Source organism: Acomys russatus, chromosome X, assembly GCF_903995435.1.
Source record: "Acomys russatus chromosome X, mAcoRus1.1, whole genome shotgun sequence".
NCBI classification, from domain to species: Eukaryota; Metazoa; Chordata; class Mammalia; order Rodentia; family Muridae; genus Acomys; species Acomys russatus.
This window is the reverse complement of record NC_067169.1, coordinates 98582875-98600628: the sequence shown is the minus strand read 5'-3', so window position 1 is coordinate 98600628 and position 17754 is coordinate 98582875. Positions and strand designations below refer to the sequence as shown.

Below are 17754 nucleotides of genomic sequence, written 5' to 3'. Positions count from 1 at the left end.
CGGAGAAACATTTTTTTGCACAACCGCGATCTGCCTTAGAGCGCGGCGGCGGCGGCCAAGGCAACATCAGCACAGCCATCATCCAGTGCAGACTCCAGGCACCTGAGAGCGCAGCGAGCTCCGGCTCAGCCTAGAGTTCACCTCCCAGTACCGGGAGCCTTAGCTTACCCCTTCTGATCTCTCTCTTTCTCTCTCTCTCTCTCTCTCTCTCTCTCTCTCTCTCTCTCTCTCTCTCTCTCTCTCTCTTTCTCTTCTCTTCTTCTTCTTCTCTCTCTCTCTCTCTCTCTCTCTTTCTCTCTCTCTTCTTCTTTTTCTCTCTCTCTCTCTCTCTCTCTCTCTCTCTCTCTCTCTCTCTCTCACACACACACACACACTTTCATCACACGTATACATATTAGCTTGGAAAAAAAAGACCTGGGAGCAAACAGCCTCCTGGCAGCGATCGTCCGCTGGCACCATAGTAGCCAGGTTCGGTTCCTGCCCCCAAGCGACCACAGGCTGAGAGCCGCCGCCAGCTGGAGGAGAGCGATGCGGGGGCCCAAGCAGCAGCTCGAACAGTAATGTGGATTTACAGTCATTTCCCGCAGGAACCAGCAAAGACGCCCAAAGTCCAGTATACTTGCAGCACCCTGCGGAGCTGAGCACCTGGCGAGGAGGCGGGGGACCGCACCTGAAGACACTACTGAAACTTGCGCCTGGACTAGGTATGTCCATTTATTCTGGCTCTTACTTCCTTCCCGCTAGATTCTGCCTGCTTTTCACCTCTAGGACTCTGGGCGAACTTCCCCTCCCTCCCCCCCAGAATGCGATAGGATGCGTTTGTGGATGGTGACTCCTGATCTTGAAAAACTGGTTGCGCCCGCTCTGGGACTCCTGATGGAGGAAATAGAGCTTCTGCAACCTTTTCTCCCGGTCTCTTTCTGCCCCCAGGGATCTGGACCACTCAAGAGAGATGGGGGATTGGCCTTGTTGTCAGTCCAGGCTTCTAGCAGGCCCTAGGGACACTGTCTTTCGAAGGTTTGGTGGGTTTCCCAGGTGGCACTTTTGTCAACCAACTCCTTCAGTATTGTTAAGAGGGCTGCTCGCCTCCTCTTTCGCGCAGACCAAGGCACTCTAACAAGTGGACCAAAATGTTTGGAGTGGCAGGTGGGAAGTCTGTATCCAAAAAGAAAGGAGACAATCGCCTCCTTTTACCTGGAGGATCCACAAGGGTTCTGCCATTCGGGGTCACCCCCTACCATCTCTCTGAAAGAAGATACCCGGGGCTAGAACCGTACCATAGAACCTGTTTGCTTCTGAATTGCGATTTCAACCTCCCTCAGCACCAGTTCTAGAGGAATGGCAGGACCCTCACTGAGGCCCCACCCAATGTGTCCTTCTATACCCCAATCTGTGTCAAAGGAAATAATCATTACTAGGCACTCAGTGCTTCAGTAGCTATTCCTGCTGGCTTTAACTATGCGCTCATCCGTGCAGGGTTGTGTGTTTTAGCGTTTCATCCTGAAAACGTGGTGTCTGGAATCCAGCAATGGCCAGCACATCTGCGGAGAGCCAAGCACCCGCTAGGCATGCCTGGGGAAATGTAACCTCAGCTTCTCCCATTCCAGGAAGAGGCGAATTGCCAATTCAGTTTTAAGATGCTTTGCCTAGAGGTGTGAAAAGAGCCTTAGCGCTACTTGGTGAGTAGATGTGCTAGCAGTCAGTAGCCTATTTAAACATTTCAGCAAACCCGGTGCAGCTGATTGTTTACAATTGCAGAGAGAGCAGCTCTCACTCCACTAGTGAATGTCCTCTCCACTTCTGTTTCACCACTGGGAGAGTAGGGGCGGGGGCCAGAGCTGGCTTGTAGCTCATACTTGCCTTCCTTCAGCAGCCTTTGGTTTAGCAGATCTGCTAAACTGCATCACTGCTTCTGGAGATATACTAACATTTTTTTTAAGTCTACCCCTTGAGTACAAAGCAATTGGTCAGAATGTCTCAAACTTCACAGGCTTTTCTGAGCATACTCACCTAGTCTTGTATTTATAGTGGCCCAACGAAACAGGAAGAGAAGTTCCCTGTATCCCAGACAAGAAATTAGATGTCATTTGAATGTAAACACCAAAAAGAAACGAAATGCCCCAGTGAACTTTAATAGATATCCCCAGACAAGCATTGAATTGATTTTATTTGTGGTAATTATTACAGGCAGGTTCGTGAGTTTGAGATTGTTCTATGATTATAATTAGCAAGCCAGGCTCACTGCACTGTAAGCATCAATTGCTACTTTAGTCTGTTCCATAAAGATATTGCAAATGTCTGCTCTATTGCACCTTTGGCTAGGGAAAAAAAAGTCCTATATACCTTCCTCCTCTGAAATCCTCTGACCTGTAGCAGAGGGTGCTGAAACAGTGTCAAGCAACAGCACAACCTAAAGGGAAAAGCTTCTTTTTCAAATGAAAAGACTATCCACAGCTTTAATTCCTGCTCAGTAATTATCCTGCACCTGTTTATTTGCTTACCCCTGCCCTGTATTCTACATGTCTCCAAATGTGTGTGTGTATGGGGAGTGACTTTGCATAAGGCTTCATATGACTCATAATGTAGAGACTAGAATAGCAAAATTCCAGTTTTGACATTTTTATCCAAATTTGTAAGACTTTTTAAAATGATATATTGAATAATTTACTATTGCAAAGTTCTTAAAGGGTAGTTAAAGGTTTTCAAGCATGCTGAAATAAGGATGCAAACTTTTGATGCTAATAAAGTCATAATATGCATTTGTAAAGGGGTTCAGGTAATTTCTGAAGTAAAGCCATGTTCTAGATGTTAATTATACCTTCACAAATTGTTCACTGTAATTTTAAAAACAGGTGTTTCCGCAAAACAATTATATAAAGGAATACTCAACAGATTGATAATGACAATAACAAAATTCAATTTCTAGTACAATGACAGAAAATTAGGGAAAACACTTGGGATTAGATGGTATGGTGTTTGCTATTAAATCTAGATGTTAATTATGGATTAACTATAGATAGACATATCATTATATAAATTATGGAGAGAGGCTTAAAGGAAAACCATTTTTTTTTTTTTGTATAATCATGGTGCTGTAATGGTGACTAACTGAGCATCCAAATATTCAAGCATATTGGTATACTAAAAAGGAAAATCATAGTGTATGGAATTCACAACTACCTCAAGGACCTAATTCAAAGTTTGACTATTCTAAAAGTCTCAGTGTTTGAGTTCAACTATTATAGTGTAAGTAGCATTGACATGATCACAGCTTACCTTATGATCATTGTACCTTTCTCATGCCTTTATACATATTGTTACTGAAAGAGAAAAATATAGCAGTCACACCTATTCTGTATTACTATTTTAAATGATCAAACTGAAAATTATTATTTGATATTATTTTTGAAAACAAAACCAATAATGGAAATTTATTTTCTAAGACTATCTTAAAACGTTGGAAGTGGTGAGAAATTTTAGTTACAACATAACAAAAATATTTTTACATTCCACGTTGGAGATAAGCTTTCAGAATTCATGTAATATTTGCCTAAAACTCTTTTCCTAAAAGCCCATCACTTTCCAATTTAAGTAAAGCTATTAAGTCTTTAGTATACATTATGATTGATCATTTCCCTAAGGTTTCAAAGATATGTTAATCTATTAGTTATGAACATATTTACTTATGAATGACTTGAGGTCAAGATAAGACTGGTACTTTGAGTATCTGATGCAAAGGTAGTTCTTTTTTAATTAAAATATTTTTATCATTTTATCATACTGTTCATACATGTTACCGGCACACACACACACACACACACACACACACACACACACACACACTCACACTTCCTTGAAAGGAATCTCCTGTGAACATCATTCATCGGCTAATTTTCATTTAAATCGTATATGTAGAATTCTTAATTTTCTGTGGATTTTAAACCGGAATAATCATTTTGAATATTGTACAAAGCTTCCAATCATTGACCATTTGAAAAGAAGTCTGAATCAGGTCACTAGCACAAGTACGGCAGATGAAATGATAAAAGCTACTGCATTATGAAGACTTTTACAATTCTGATTACCAACATATATACATAACTTCAAACATGAATGTTATCATGAAAATTAAAAGAACATAAATTTCACAACTGTTCACAGAAACAATAACTGATTTTAATCACCTGCAGATTTTGACTACTAGCTTAGATCAATCTTTTAAATGAAGTTGAGCTTCTTTTTCTTTTCTTTAAGAAATAAAACATCCTTCTTACTGAATATAACACTTAGCCATTGTTAATAAAATCACATTAGTGCACGAATCACCTGGTGTAATATATCATTTGTGTTTTTTTCTTTCTTTTTTCTTTCATTTTAAAATTATTCCTGTTAAAGCAGAGGGAACTAAATACCAAACAGTACAATGCACAGTTAGATCAGGGGAATGCTATAAAACGTTTTACATAGCTTTTGATTACTGTGAACAACCTTGATGGTTCAACCACAACTGGCTCTTCACTATCACTGTTCTATTATGTCGCTTATATTATGTATAGAAATATTGTAGTTTGCTACATATGATGTGGTATGATTAAACAAAGCCAAAGATATTGCTTACATTTCAAACTCACAAAAAATAAGACTGAGTACACTGGAGTATGATGGTAAAAGCTGGACATTATTGTAAAATATCAATATTCATTTACCTGCTAAAATTTTCCATATATAATTTAAGCAAACTAGTTTTATTTAGTGATAGCAAACAAAGTTACAGTTGAAGAAAATCACTGATGCTTTTAAAATAGTAAAATTTATTACAAATTAAAACTATTAAAATATTATGTAACTTCAATACTTATTTCTAGACCTGAAAGTGTAGTCTTGGATAATTTACAACTTTGAGAAATATTCTGAATTATGCTTCCTGCCTAAGCATCTACTTTTGGTAAACAATAGCATATGGTAAAATGTGTGTATATGCCAAATAACCAATACCTCCCGGATGATGTTTTCATGTGATGTAATGATTCTGAAATATTGGGTTTTTCTCTCCTACCCTACTCTAAGAATTAAGGTAATTAGAAAATCAACACATCAATATGTATTAAGAATCTGTTTTCAGATTAGTCTATTGTCTTTGTGAAGCTATTTCTCTGGAGACTTCTATTTGCGTTTCTCAGAGGCCTGTAAGATGATTAATATGTTTTCTGGATATTTATGATTGAACCTGAGTCTATATGATTATATATAGGTAAGACCCAAATGTATGCATGCAACATCACAACAGCCAACTGTTTGGAACAATTCAATCTAACTGATCTAGACAGTGTTTCACGCAGTGTCTAAGTGCTTTGGAGTCTTTTAAAAAGATGATGACCATTAATACCTTTGCAGGAAAATAAAACATGTAGAACTCAAAATATATGTAAAATATCTTTAACACCTTTGAATTTCTAAGAGTTACATAATAAACCTAATATCATCCTAGAGCTTTCTATGAATTATACAAGATGCCACTAGCATTCCCCCAACTAATACAAAACCAGTGATGTACTGACTGATCTTTTGAAAAGCCAGAAAATGCAAAAATTTAACTTCAATCTGTGCTTCTAACCTCTAGCCCCCGCGCCCCCCCCCCCCGGAGTGATTTTTCAGTTGAACAATTAACTTACCTCGTTTGCTATGTTAGCTTCTTAAGATTTCCTATACCTCATTTCCCAAGAGTCCTTTTACTGCCATGGAAGCTAGATGGGACAGATAGCTGGGATTTACTCATTCAGGACAGAAGCCTCCTTTTTAATTTCATGTCACCCTGTTGGTTCCTGAAAGTAACTATAAAGTTTGGAGAATTGAATTTGTCAAAAATAAATTATTAAGTAGGACAAATCTTTAGCCATTTTTCTTAAGATTTTGCTTCTAAAACTATTCTCTTCTTACTTAAATAGTTCTTTTAAAATTGTCATAAAATAGAGGTTTGCTTTGTATGTTCTTGTTGGTATTTATGTAGTCTATAAAGCATTTTTGTTCTAATAGAACACTCACAACTATAAAATAGTTTGGTAATAACTATTACATTGAAAAATATGTTCTTTCAAATTATGATTCTGTAGACTTTCAAGAATCCTACTTAATGATCACAGTAAAACTAAATACAAATGGTGCTTGAATTTTCCACTACAATAGGTTATTTCCCTTTTTAAATAGAGAAGCAATTCATATCTATGTCCCACTTATATTAGAGACCAAATGTGTTTGAATGCAATTATTTGAGATTTGTAAGTGAGTCATTTTACCCATCAGTATAAAGCATACTGATTGTTTTAATTTTAATCAACTAACTTGTCACTTGATAAGTAGTCAACAATGAGGAAATTGCCTTTTAATGTTTCTCATATTTTGTTGTAACATTTTTCTGGCTGATTACGACTTATGAAATTGAATTTTTGAATCACAGTCTTTAATATGAACTGAAACCCATGCTGTCTTTTGCAATGCCAGCTATAGGTTCTGAGAATCTAATTGGTTTTCTTGTAAATTATTGTTTCAAACATTTTTTATATTATATCTAAGATAAAGCAATTCTTCATTAAGAATTTGTGTAACGAAAAAAAATATTCGTTTATCATATAAAGGTCAGTAGGTCCATTATGTTTTAAATGAAAATAATTCAAAATGTAAATATACTAGACAAAGTGATAAATGACATAAGAGGCCATTTATTTAAATTTTTAGAAAACAAGGTAGTTACATTTTTATATTATTTGGTATATTAGTATCCTGTTGCTGAAATTTGAATTTTATATACTTTATTAGCTGTTTTGTTAGTATTTGCTTGTTTGAGCTATAGCTATATAATTACAAAAACAAAAATTAGGTCACTCATTGCTGTTGAACATGCAGAGTTCAGCTAATACTTGAATCTTTATCATGTTGATTTCCTCTAAATTTTATGCAAATACTTGACATTTAGAAGAATAATGAAATACTCAGTATGTTAGCTGTATGCCTCAAAATATCTGATAAATCATGTTTTGTTGTATATCCAGATGCTTAGTTTTGAAGGAGTTATAACCTTCATTTCTCTTTTCAAAGTATAATATACTTACTATTCAATTGTTGTCCTATTTATGAAATATATTATAAATATTTAGCATGCTGATGCAGATATAGTCACTCTCAGTAGAATTCAAATATGGTTATATTGAAGGAACTCCACATTCCCTTTTGGGGGAATTGGTTTAGTGTTTTTAGCTGCTATATGAATGAGAGTTCGTATATTGGCCAAAAGAAAAGTAAATGGCACCCCATTTTCATACTTCAGGGAAAATCTTATTACTGGCTAAGGTCAAAGAGAAAATTTCCCAGTTGCATGGTTTTGCATAATTGGTGGATTCTAAGTGTGTCTATTACATCTAATGTCTCTATCTGGTTTAGACACCTGTCAAAGAGAAGTTGCCAGATTAGATGGCCAATTGGTTTATTAGATATCACCATCACTGCATCCCAGCTGCATGCAGACATTTAAAGAAAACTCTTTCATTGTTCAGCTAAAATAGAAAAAAAAAAATACTACAGATGGCCTATCTCAATAATCCAGATTTTTCAGGTACATTTAAATTTAAATGTCCTAAGAGATGATTAATTCAGGAAAGTTATTGATAATGAACTCATCTTATGCTACACATCCTTTGCACCCATGATGATGCCTTATTAAAGGTGTCTCAATCTTGCTAATTACCACCTGTGTTTAAATATAGAGGTGTATAAATATGCTACAACCACACAGTGGCTGGAAGCATTCTAAACCTGAAATTTTGGCTCTATTCCTAGCTAACTTAGTTCCTACCAAGAAAAATGTTTCTGATCAACATTTTCAATGTTGATAACATGCATTATGCCCCTTACTTTTAATGCTAATGATTTCCTTTTCTAAAGCTGCTTTGCTTAACTGCAAACATTTGAGAGATATTGATGTGTGGTCTCCAGCTGTATTAAATACCCCTGAATATGGTTTGTGTTTGTTTGTGTGTGTGTGTGTGTGTGTGTGTGTGTGTGTGTGTGTGTGTGTTGATGTATAAAGTTGAGATTGCTTTCTATGGGGAATATTTATTAAACATATATGTTCATTTTCACACCAACTTTGTAAGCATTGTGTACAGAAACATAACTATCTCCTTTTTTTATTATATACTTGAAAGCAATATGATTCTGTGACTGAGCCTCACTACATCTGTAAAGCTTTAGGCAACATAGGATACCATTGGCAGAATTGCTAGGCAGGTCAAATAAAGAAAGTTATTTTGAGAAGATAGTTTTAATTTTAGTAATGAGATATAGCGACCTCTAAGAAAGAGGGCTATGCAATTGAGTAGGAGCTGTAATGACACACAAATTTTCTGGATTTGTATTATTTTCTTTTTTACATTTATTTATATTTATGTGTGTGCACATGTATGCAATTTGTGAATGCCAGGAGACAAAGTCAAGAAGTTAGATTTCTACTTCCACCATGTAAATACTGGAAAACGAACTCAGGTCATTAAGCAGAATGACAAGTACCTTTCCCATGAGCCATCTTGCCAGCCGTGGATGTGTATAATTTACTGGAGGTTTACTATGTGTGTGCTTCAATGTAGTTAGTGTTTTCTAAAGTCTTATATTTAGTATAATAAAATCCTAACACTTAACTGTGTTTTTATTTAAATTTGGTTTGGAACCCATGAAGTTTTAACACAAGCATGCTACTTTATTTTTATTGTTTTTTTTTTTTTTTTTTTTTTGTCATTTTTCTCCTATTTGAGAAATTGCATTGACAACTTATGAAAGTGAGGTAAATAATTAGAATTCAGTACAGGGGAAATATTTTAGTGGTTAATTTATCACAACAAGGGGAATTTTCACAATGTATTTTTAAAAATATGGAATACAACACATTTAAAATGTATAAAATATAATGAGAGAATACTTGTCCCACACATTCAGTAAAATACTCAGTAGGACTTGCTTGCTGAAGAAGCAAGTCAATATAATCAATATTTACACAAAATTTACGAACAATAGGCATTTCCTCTGAAGGAACTTTAGGTGTCATGTGTTGATGATCTCTACTTCTCCAAAAGTGCCAGTTTTACATAAATTTAGTCATATATCAAAGAACATTTTTTGTGAATAAAGATTTTCATCTGGTCATTTTTAATACATTTGATAAGCTTTTAAAATGCCTTTGTTTTACTTCACTATACAATTCACATAAAAGACTTATCTATTATGAAAGACAAATATATCAGTATAATATGATGCTGTAAAGAATCCTTCAAAAGAAATAACTAGAATACTGTGGCAGCTCAAACATAATAAGACTTTACGAAAGAGATTGCTTAAGTTAATTCTTTTTTACATTTTAAAAATTTATGAGTGTGTGTCTGTGTCTGTGAAATATGTGTGCAGGTGCCCATAGAGGCCCAAAAGCGTGTTACAAGTGTTTGTGAGCTGCCTGATATGGATGCCAAGAACAAAAATTGGATCTGCTAGATGAGCAATATATGTTCATAACTGCTAAACCATTTTTCCTATATCCTTATATTAAATTTTTAACGAGTACCCCTGAATATTTTAATTAGAGCAATGGTTCTCAACCTTCCTAATGCTGCAACTCTTTAATACAATTCCTCATGTTCCTCAACCATAAAATTATTTCATTACTACTTCACAACTGTAATTTTGCTACTGTTATAAATTGTAATGTAACTATCTGATGTGCAGGATATCTGATATGTGACTCACAAAGGGGTAGCAACTCACAGGTTGAGAAACAGTAATAGAGAACAGAAGGACTCTCATTCTACTGTGAAAGGGCATAGGCTAAGTTAATCATAGGTCTGGAGAGCAGGGATCAAACATAATTTATCATTTTGTATTCCTGCATATGCCTGCTATACAGACAGTGTTTACTTCTTATGTACTGTGTGGCTGAATTTTCCTGTATGCAGAGTTATTCTACAACATGGCAATTTTCCTGATATTTATTGAAAACAAGGAAATTTGCCATATTTATACCACAAATTATCTATATTGTATCAGAAATTATTTAATCAGTGACATGTTTTTAAGATGAAGCAGAGGTGACCGATTGTCCTAGTTTGATCTCTTATTGTTGTGATAAAATACCATTACCAAAAGCAACTTGGGGAAGATACTTTCTGTTTTAGCTTATTGATTACATTAACCATTGTCAGAAACCAGAGAAGTAGGTAAAGGCAGGAACAAGGAGACAGAAAAAGAATCATAATCCATGGAGGAAGGCTTTTTACTGGATTGCACCCTTACATATGCGTATGTAGCCTTTTTATACAATGCAAGGTCACCTGCCTAGGAAAAGTGTTACCATAATGGGATGGTCCCTCTTATATTAATTAGAAACCAAGAGAATACTACATAGTCATGGCCACAAGATAATTTGATCAAAGCATTCCCCCAGTTGTCTTTTCCTAGCTGTGACTTTTATTAAAAGTAATTCCAGTATATGGGGATAGGTTAAATTGAATTAAGAGTGAGATAGTGAAGAGACTATACTGAATGTGTAAAAGATTATCAGGGTATGGACTAAAGAGTAGAGTGACAATGGAAAGAAGAGACGTATATGAAATCTACTACAAGACTCATTTACACAATATAAGGAACATAAAAGAAAAAAAAAGATTTGAGTAGATAACGAGACCCAGTTTGGACTTATTTAATTTGCAGTATCACAAAGACATGCAGATGGAATTGGATTTTAAGTGATTCAAATTGCTGAGCTGATTATCAGTTCTAAAGATAGATATTTGGATGCCATCAGTAAATACAATCGTCAAACTTACAAGAATAGGTAGTTAGGATCTCCTATAGACTATTGAGAAAATAAAAAAGAAAAGCAAGTGTGACATTTTCAAAATTATTGCACTGAGATTAGAGATGCAAGAAGAACTGTTCCATAGGAAATTATGATATCAACCAGGAGTTAGGAGGAAAACAAAATAATGAAAGAAAATAAAACAAAGAGCAAAGATTCTTGTACATGCCACTAGGAAAAGTGCATGAAAAATATAATCCATGAGAGAAAACATAAATGCCAAAAAGTGTTGAAACAAAAACTCGAATTTCAGTAATCCAAAGTAATTCCATTAAATATGTATGAAATTCCAGTTGTAAAAATTCAATAACTTACTAATGATCTTCTATATATAATACCATCAATGGTGTATATAGACATAGTGTATATTTGCAAGTGAGAAACAGAATATATATATGGAATTTTGATATGACAGTTTATTTGTACCAGACCCAGAAAGACATACATGATATATACTCACCTATAAATGGATATTAGCCACATAATACAGTATAACACGCTACAATACACAAACCTCAAGAAACTGAATAACAAGGAGGACTCTAGGGAGGGTGCTTAATTCTCATTCAGAAAGGCAAATAGAATAAATACTGGAATCAGTGTAAGAGAAGGAATAGGAAGGGACCCGACCATAGAGGTCCTCTGTAAGACTGCACACAGCCGGGGATCCAAGTAGATGCTGAGAAACAAAGCCTAACTTTGAGGTGGAGCACAGGGAAGCTTATGGAAGAGTTGGGAGATGAAGGACCTGGAGGGGACAGGAGCTCCACAAGGAAACTAATAGAGCCAACAAGTCCCGGCAGAAGAGGAGAGTGCTGCAGAGACTGGTGCATCAACCAAAGACCATGAATAATGAGGACCTAGACCCTCTTCTCAGATATATTAGATAAGCAGCATAGTCTCCTTGTGGACCCCATAATATGGGGAGTAGGGACTACTTCTGACATAGACTCTGGTGCCCACTCGTGGATCACTTCCCCCCGGAAGGGCAGACTTGCTAGGCCACAGAGGAAGAGGATGCCAACAGTCTAGATGAGACTTGATAGGCTGAGGTAAAATGTTAGGGGCAGAGGGCTCCTCCTTTCTAAGGACTACAGGAGGGGGGTGGGACCAGGAGGCAACAAGGGAGGGAGCTACAGTCAGGATGAAAAGCAAACAAATTTTAGAAAATAAAATCAAAATAAATGATTTTTTAAAGATAGCTTAATAGTGCAAGTCCAAATGCTTAGAGTCATTCCTGACTGGTAAAACCTATAATCAAACCAACTAAAATAAAAATGGTTAACTCAGTCCTTTCTACCTGCAAACTCTAGTCTTCATCTGAATAATTTTCTAATCATTATCACCCTCTATCAAACTATCAGTTTTCTTTGATTAAGACTAGGTAATAGTATTTGCAAAGATTCTTATATTTATTGTTGCCCCCTGTATGGTTTTCTACACAGGGACCAGTATGACTTTTAAATTTCAATAAGATCTGTGCTTTGTCCCTTCCCTACCTGTTAGAGAGTAATAAAATACATATATGATATAAAATATAATTTAAATGTTAAAGAAAAATAATCAAGTCCTATAAAATCCTGAACTTTTTTGGTTTCAGACTATATACTGTATTTCTTATCCAATCTTGCTCAAAACCTTCTATACACTTTTCCTTCTGCTTTGTTTCTTAAACATAATTATGTCATTGGGAACCTTTGTGCATACATTTTCCTCTACTTGGTTGAAATAATGTTTCCAGATTACTCCTGGTTGAATTTCTCATTTTGTCCATATGTTTAGATAGTCATTCTTTCACCATAGCTGCCTACTCTGCCATTTGCATTATTTCTATTATACTTCTTCATTTTCTGCTCCCCCATTCTGCTTCTATTTTCTTTTAGATTAATTAGAATTACTTGGTACCATACTGTGTTTTGGTTTGTTTATAACTTACCAACTTTTCTAGCATATGAGTTCCATGAAGCCATGAGCTACTTGACTTTTTGTTCAATACTACATCCATATAATCTAAAATAGTGCTCAACATGTACTAAGTACTTAATACCCAGTTTTTTAACTTTAGTATTTTTATTTTTAAATGTATATTTTATTTATTATAATCTATTCACATTATATTCCAATTGTTATCCCCTCACTCTTATCTTCTCATTCTCTATCCTCCCTCCTTCTTCTTCTGACTATTCCCCTCCCCTAGACCTCTAATGGGGGGCCCTCATACCATAACTTTTTGGTGACAGCCTATTAGGTCTCATCAGGATAGCCTGCATCCCTTTCCTTTGTGTGCCCGATAGGCTGTCTTGCTAAAAAGCAGTGACCAAATCATGGGTACCAGAGTGAATGTTAGAGGTTCAGCAACAGTCCCACCTCCACCCCACATAGATAATCAATGGCCATTGGTTACATCTGAATAGGGAGTCTTGGTTCTCTGCATAGATTGTCCTTGGTTGGTGCATCAGTATGTGTAGGCCTCCGTGTGTCCAGATCTGCAGGCCTTGATTACTTCCCTTTGGAGTTCCTGCTTCCTCCTGGACCTCCCACTCCTCCACTCTTCCCTACAACTCTCAGTGCTCTGCCCAAGGTCCAGCTTTGAGTCCCAGTATGTATCCTGATACCCCACTGGGTAGAGTCTTTCAGAGTACATCTATTTTGGGCTAATATCCACTTGTAATAGAGTATAGGTTATGTGTGTCTTTCTGGGTCTGGGTTACCTCACTTTGGATGATCATTTCTAGTTCTACCCATTTGCCTGAAAATGTCAAGATTTCCTTGTTTTTAGTAGGTGAATAATATTCCATAGTGTAAATATGCCAGTTTCTTTATCCATTCTTTGGTTGAGGGATATCTAGATCATTTCCAGAATCTAGCTATTACAAATAAAGCTAATATCTAATATGAATAAAGAACTCAAAAAAATTAAACACTACCAAAACAAATAATCCAATTAAAAATGGGGCTCAGAATTAAAACAAGAATTCTCAACAGAGGAATATTGAATGGCTGAAAAACACTCAAAGAAAAGCTCAGTGTCCTTAGTCATCATGGAAATGCAAATCAAAATGACTCTGAGATTCCATTTTATACCTGTCACAATGGCTAAGATCAAAAACCCAAGTGAGGATGTGGAGAAAGGGGAACACTCCTCCATTGCTGGTGGGAGAGCAAACTTGTACAAGCACTTAGGAAATCAATCTGGCACTTTTTCAGAAAATTGAGAATAGTGATACCTCAAGATATTTGTTCAATAAATATCAGTTTCATGAACAAGAAATCATAAAGACTTGATGGGATGCTAATTGGTAAACATTTGGCAGTTTTCAGCAAAATTATTAAGCACAGCATCTATTATTCTAGATTAGTAGTGGAGCATCTATGTAGCATATGTCAACCCTTTATCCCTAGTACTACAAAACAATATTGATATCAATTTTACCAGTTACTTCTGAGAATTTGTACTAAAGAAATAATATGAAATGAAAAAGAAAAGTCATGTGCTAAGATTTTTCATCAAACCTTTTTTTGTAATGGTAGAACATATGCTCATCAAGGGGACTGCTAAAGGATTTATGATATGTTGTGAAAATGCAATAATTTATGATTACTAAAGATGCTGTTTACAAATATTTTATGTGAAAGGAAAACGTGCATATTATATTTGAACTAACAAAATTAGATAGGAAAGTGTATGTGCCTTATATACATGTAAGAAAAAAGATTTAAAATGGATGCATGAAACTATTGAAAACAAAAAGCCCTGTGTTTGGAGGAGATAGATAGGCAGAATTTTTTTTTCTCTCTGTGTTTAGATGGTCTAGAATAGATTATATAACTTTAATTATCAGAGTATATGTACAAGAGAAAGTAAATACAAAGCACAAAATAATTATTGGTATATTACCCTAATGTTTAGGTGGTAGGTTAGAATGAACTATTCTTACCCTTCCTTAATGCTATGACCCTTTGTTACAGTTCCTCATGTTGTGGTGACCCCAACCGTAACATTATTTTTGTTGCTACTTCATGACTGTAATTTTGCTGCTGTTATGAGTTGCAAAATAAATATCTGATGTGTCAGATATCTTATATGTGAACCCCTCAAAAAAAGGGGGAGATTTCAGAGCCAGTGAGCTAGAGGGAAACAAATCAGGTAGAACGGTTCTCTGGCTGTTTTATTGAAGCGGTCCATAGGCAAGTGGAATAATTGAAAGCCTCTAATGAAATTTAGTCTTCATTCACTAGAGAATGAGAGAGGGCTGAGTTTATCCTGTCAGTGTTTGAACAGGATGTTAATGGAAGATTAGGCAAGTTAAGGCTTCTTCATATTGCTGTGGAAAGCACTAGCAATTTGCTTCATGTAAAACAGAAGTGATTACTCACTATATTTCTTCATGTCATGTAGTAAAAACAATTAAGTGAAGTTAGACTACAGATTACTTGGCGATTCAGCCATAGTCACCTCTAATGGAAAGGAAGAAAAATAGCACTGACAACTTTTGGCAGGTCTCATCATTAGGAATGCCCATATTGCCAGAAAGAAAAGAAGCTGGATCCAATAATGTAAACCTAAAAGTTCTTTAGGCCCAGAGGAAAAAAGGTGACAATACAGAGTAGAATGGCATTAATTGTCTAAGAGCACTGATCATTGTAATGGGGAAACTGTCTCTATTATTAACACAATTATTTTCTACAAGGTCTTTGAGTAAATGTTCCATTAGAAAAATAGCATTTGGGTTTTCAAAGAAGCAACACAGAAATACATAACCATTAGTAAAATAAAGTATAGTGACTTATGTGCTACCTAAGGGCATTGTAAATAGAAATAGCTCTTACAGATAAAATTATTAACTAATTGAATAATTATTGGAAACCAAATAAAATGATCCTTTTCTTAAATTAATAGAAATTACAATTTTGAAACCTATTGAAGATAGCAATTTTATACATACATGTATATATTTCACACATGTAATGTTCATATTTTAACATTTAAATCAGAGTTTTAAAGTCTCATCTGCTTATCTTCAATTCACTCATTTCCTCTCCAATTGTGGAAAGTAATTATTTAGAGATACTAAACACCTCCATTGTGAAGGCAGTAGAATAGTGTTCTTTTCATAGGATCAAACAAGAGGTATTTGAAGTCTGGACTAGATGAGATGGTCTCTTAATGAGGTATCTAGATTTGTATTTAGGATTTAGGATTCAGCTGTCATGATGTAGTCTATTTCTACATCATAAGTCAGTTCTGTGGGCTATCATTTTAATCTTTTATATCATCTGCTGTTTTGCATCTGGTGTATGTTATTTGCCTCATCCCAATGACAATACTCTCATTTTTGTTAAATGGTGGTTAGCACACATTCAGTCACGGGACAGCTTTTTCCTGTTTGGAAATGAACTCTTTGGTGAGGTAATGAGTTGTAAAAGGTAAGGGAAGTGGAACATGTTAGGAACTGGTAAGCAATGGCAAACAACTTGAGGTATCTGACATAGATCAACCTATACACTGGCCTTCTATAATCTTAAATGGGGCAATTCACTTCTAAACGCTGAAGCAGGAAAGCAATTCAGAAGTGAGCAGAGAAGAGCAATATCTTTTTAAAGCCAGTCTGCTTCCTATTTCTCTGTGTACCTCACCAAGCCAAAATGCTACATATAGGACAGTTTATTTTTTTTAAAGTACATTTTTTGTCAACTTCCTTGCAGAATCAGCCTTATGGGTATGAAGCCAGTTTCTACAGAGTTGCTCTGGTGTGTTATCATTACTTTCTGAAGTGCTTTCCCTTGAAGATTCTAACTTAGCACTCTTATGGAATCACATCAACACCTGAGCAAAGCTGTGTCTTTTTTGAGCAGTATTAACAGTGATGAAAAATACACATCGAGCAATTAGATTGCAACTAATCAAGAGCACTACTTCATTTTATTATGAATGATTTATATATAGTGCACTGGACATGGAAATCATTAGTAATACTATCATACTCTATTATCATTACAAGGTCATCCTAGTGATTTTTTTCAAAGGTGACAATGATATTATTGGCCTACATTTAAATATTGTCTTTTGTCTTGACAAACTTAAAGTATTTTTTTGAAAGATTTGTCCTCACTATTGAGAATTTCCTCCAAATATTAAAGTAATAGATTTGGGAGTTAGTTGAATGATAAATTGGTGACACAAGATTAAATGTCAATCTTAAAATACCAAAATGTTGCATTTTAAAGTTGATATTTTCTCTTTCTTCTGCTTTGATTCTCAGTACTACATTTTCTACAATGAAGTTTCTATGAGACCATAATACATCTGTTAATATATGACTATACATTCATTACAGAAATGTTAGATAATAGAAACATAAATAAGAATAATGTATTTTAAACATAGTTTTCTATACTGGTTGTAGTATAAATTACCTTATCATGTGCTTTTTATTTACCAATATTTTTATTACAAGTTCTAGGTTAATTAAATATACATATGTATATAAGTAGAGAGAGAAAGAGCTGAAACCAATAAAATGTATAGAGAAAAATTAATAGTTCCTCTCTCCCAACTCTTCAGAGTATTATTTAGAGGCATAGGTAGAAATTAGATGAACAATTGACATATCTTAATTGTCTTCATATCATGCTTGTGTTCTATTTAGTAACACATGATGTAATTATGACTCGACCTGTTTAACCAAAATATAATCATTATATTTTAGATATTTTCTATTATTTATCATGCAAATTATTACATAAAACTCTTTGAAAGCAACTCTCATTATTTCCTTTTAAATGTATACATTTAGGAAAAAGATCAAATGAACTGCATTTCTTAAATGATTAATATCTATTGACAAATTGTTTTCCATAAA

General features: G+C 35.0%; 1 protein-coding gene across 3 annotated transcripts in view; it reads left to right on the top strand.

The window, feature by feature from the left end:
• Nucleotides 1–363: 363 nt before the first annotated feature.
• Nucleotides 364–17754, top strand: part of Tenm1 (teneurin transmembrane protein 1) — an 873613-nt gene continuing 856222 nt past the window's right edge. For all 3 annotated transcript variants that reach the window (XM_051141408.1, XM_051141407.1, XM_051141405.1), the window contains exon 1: nucleotides 364–704. The gene's annotated coding sequence lies outside the window, so the exon portion shown is untranslated. The remainder of the gene's footprint in view (nucleotides 705–17754) is intronic.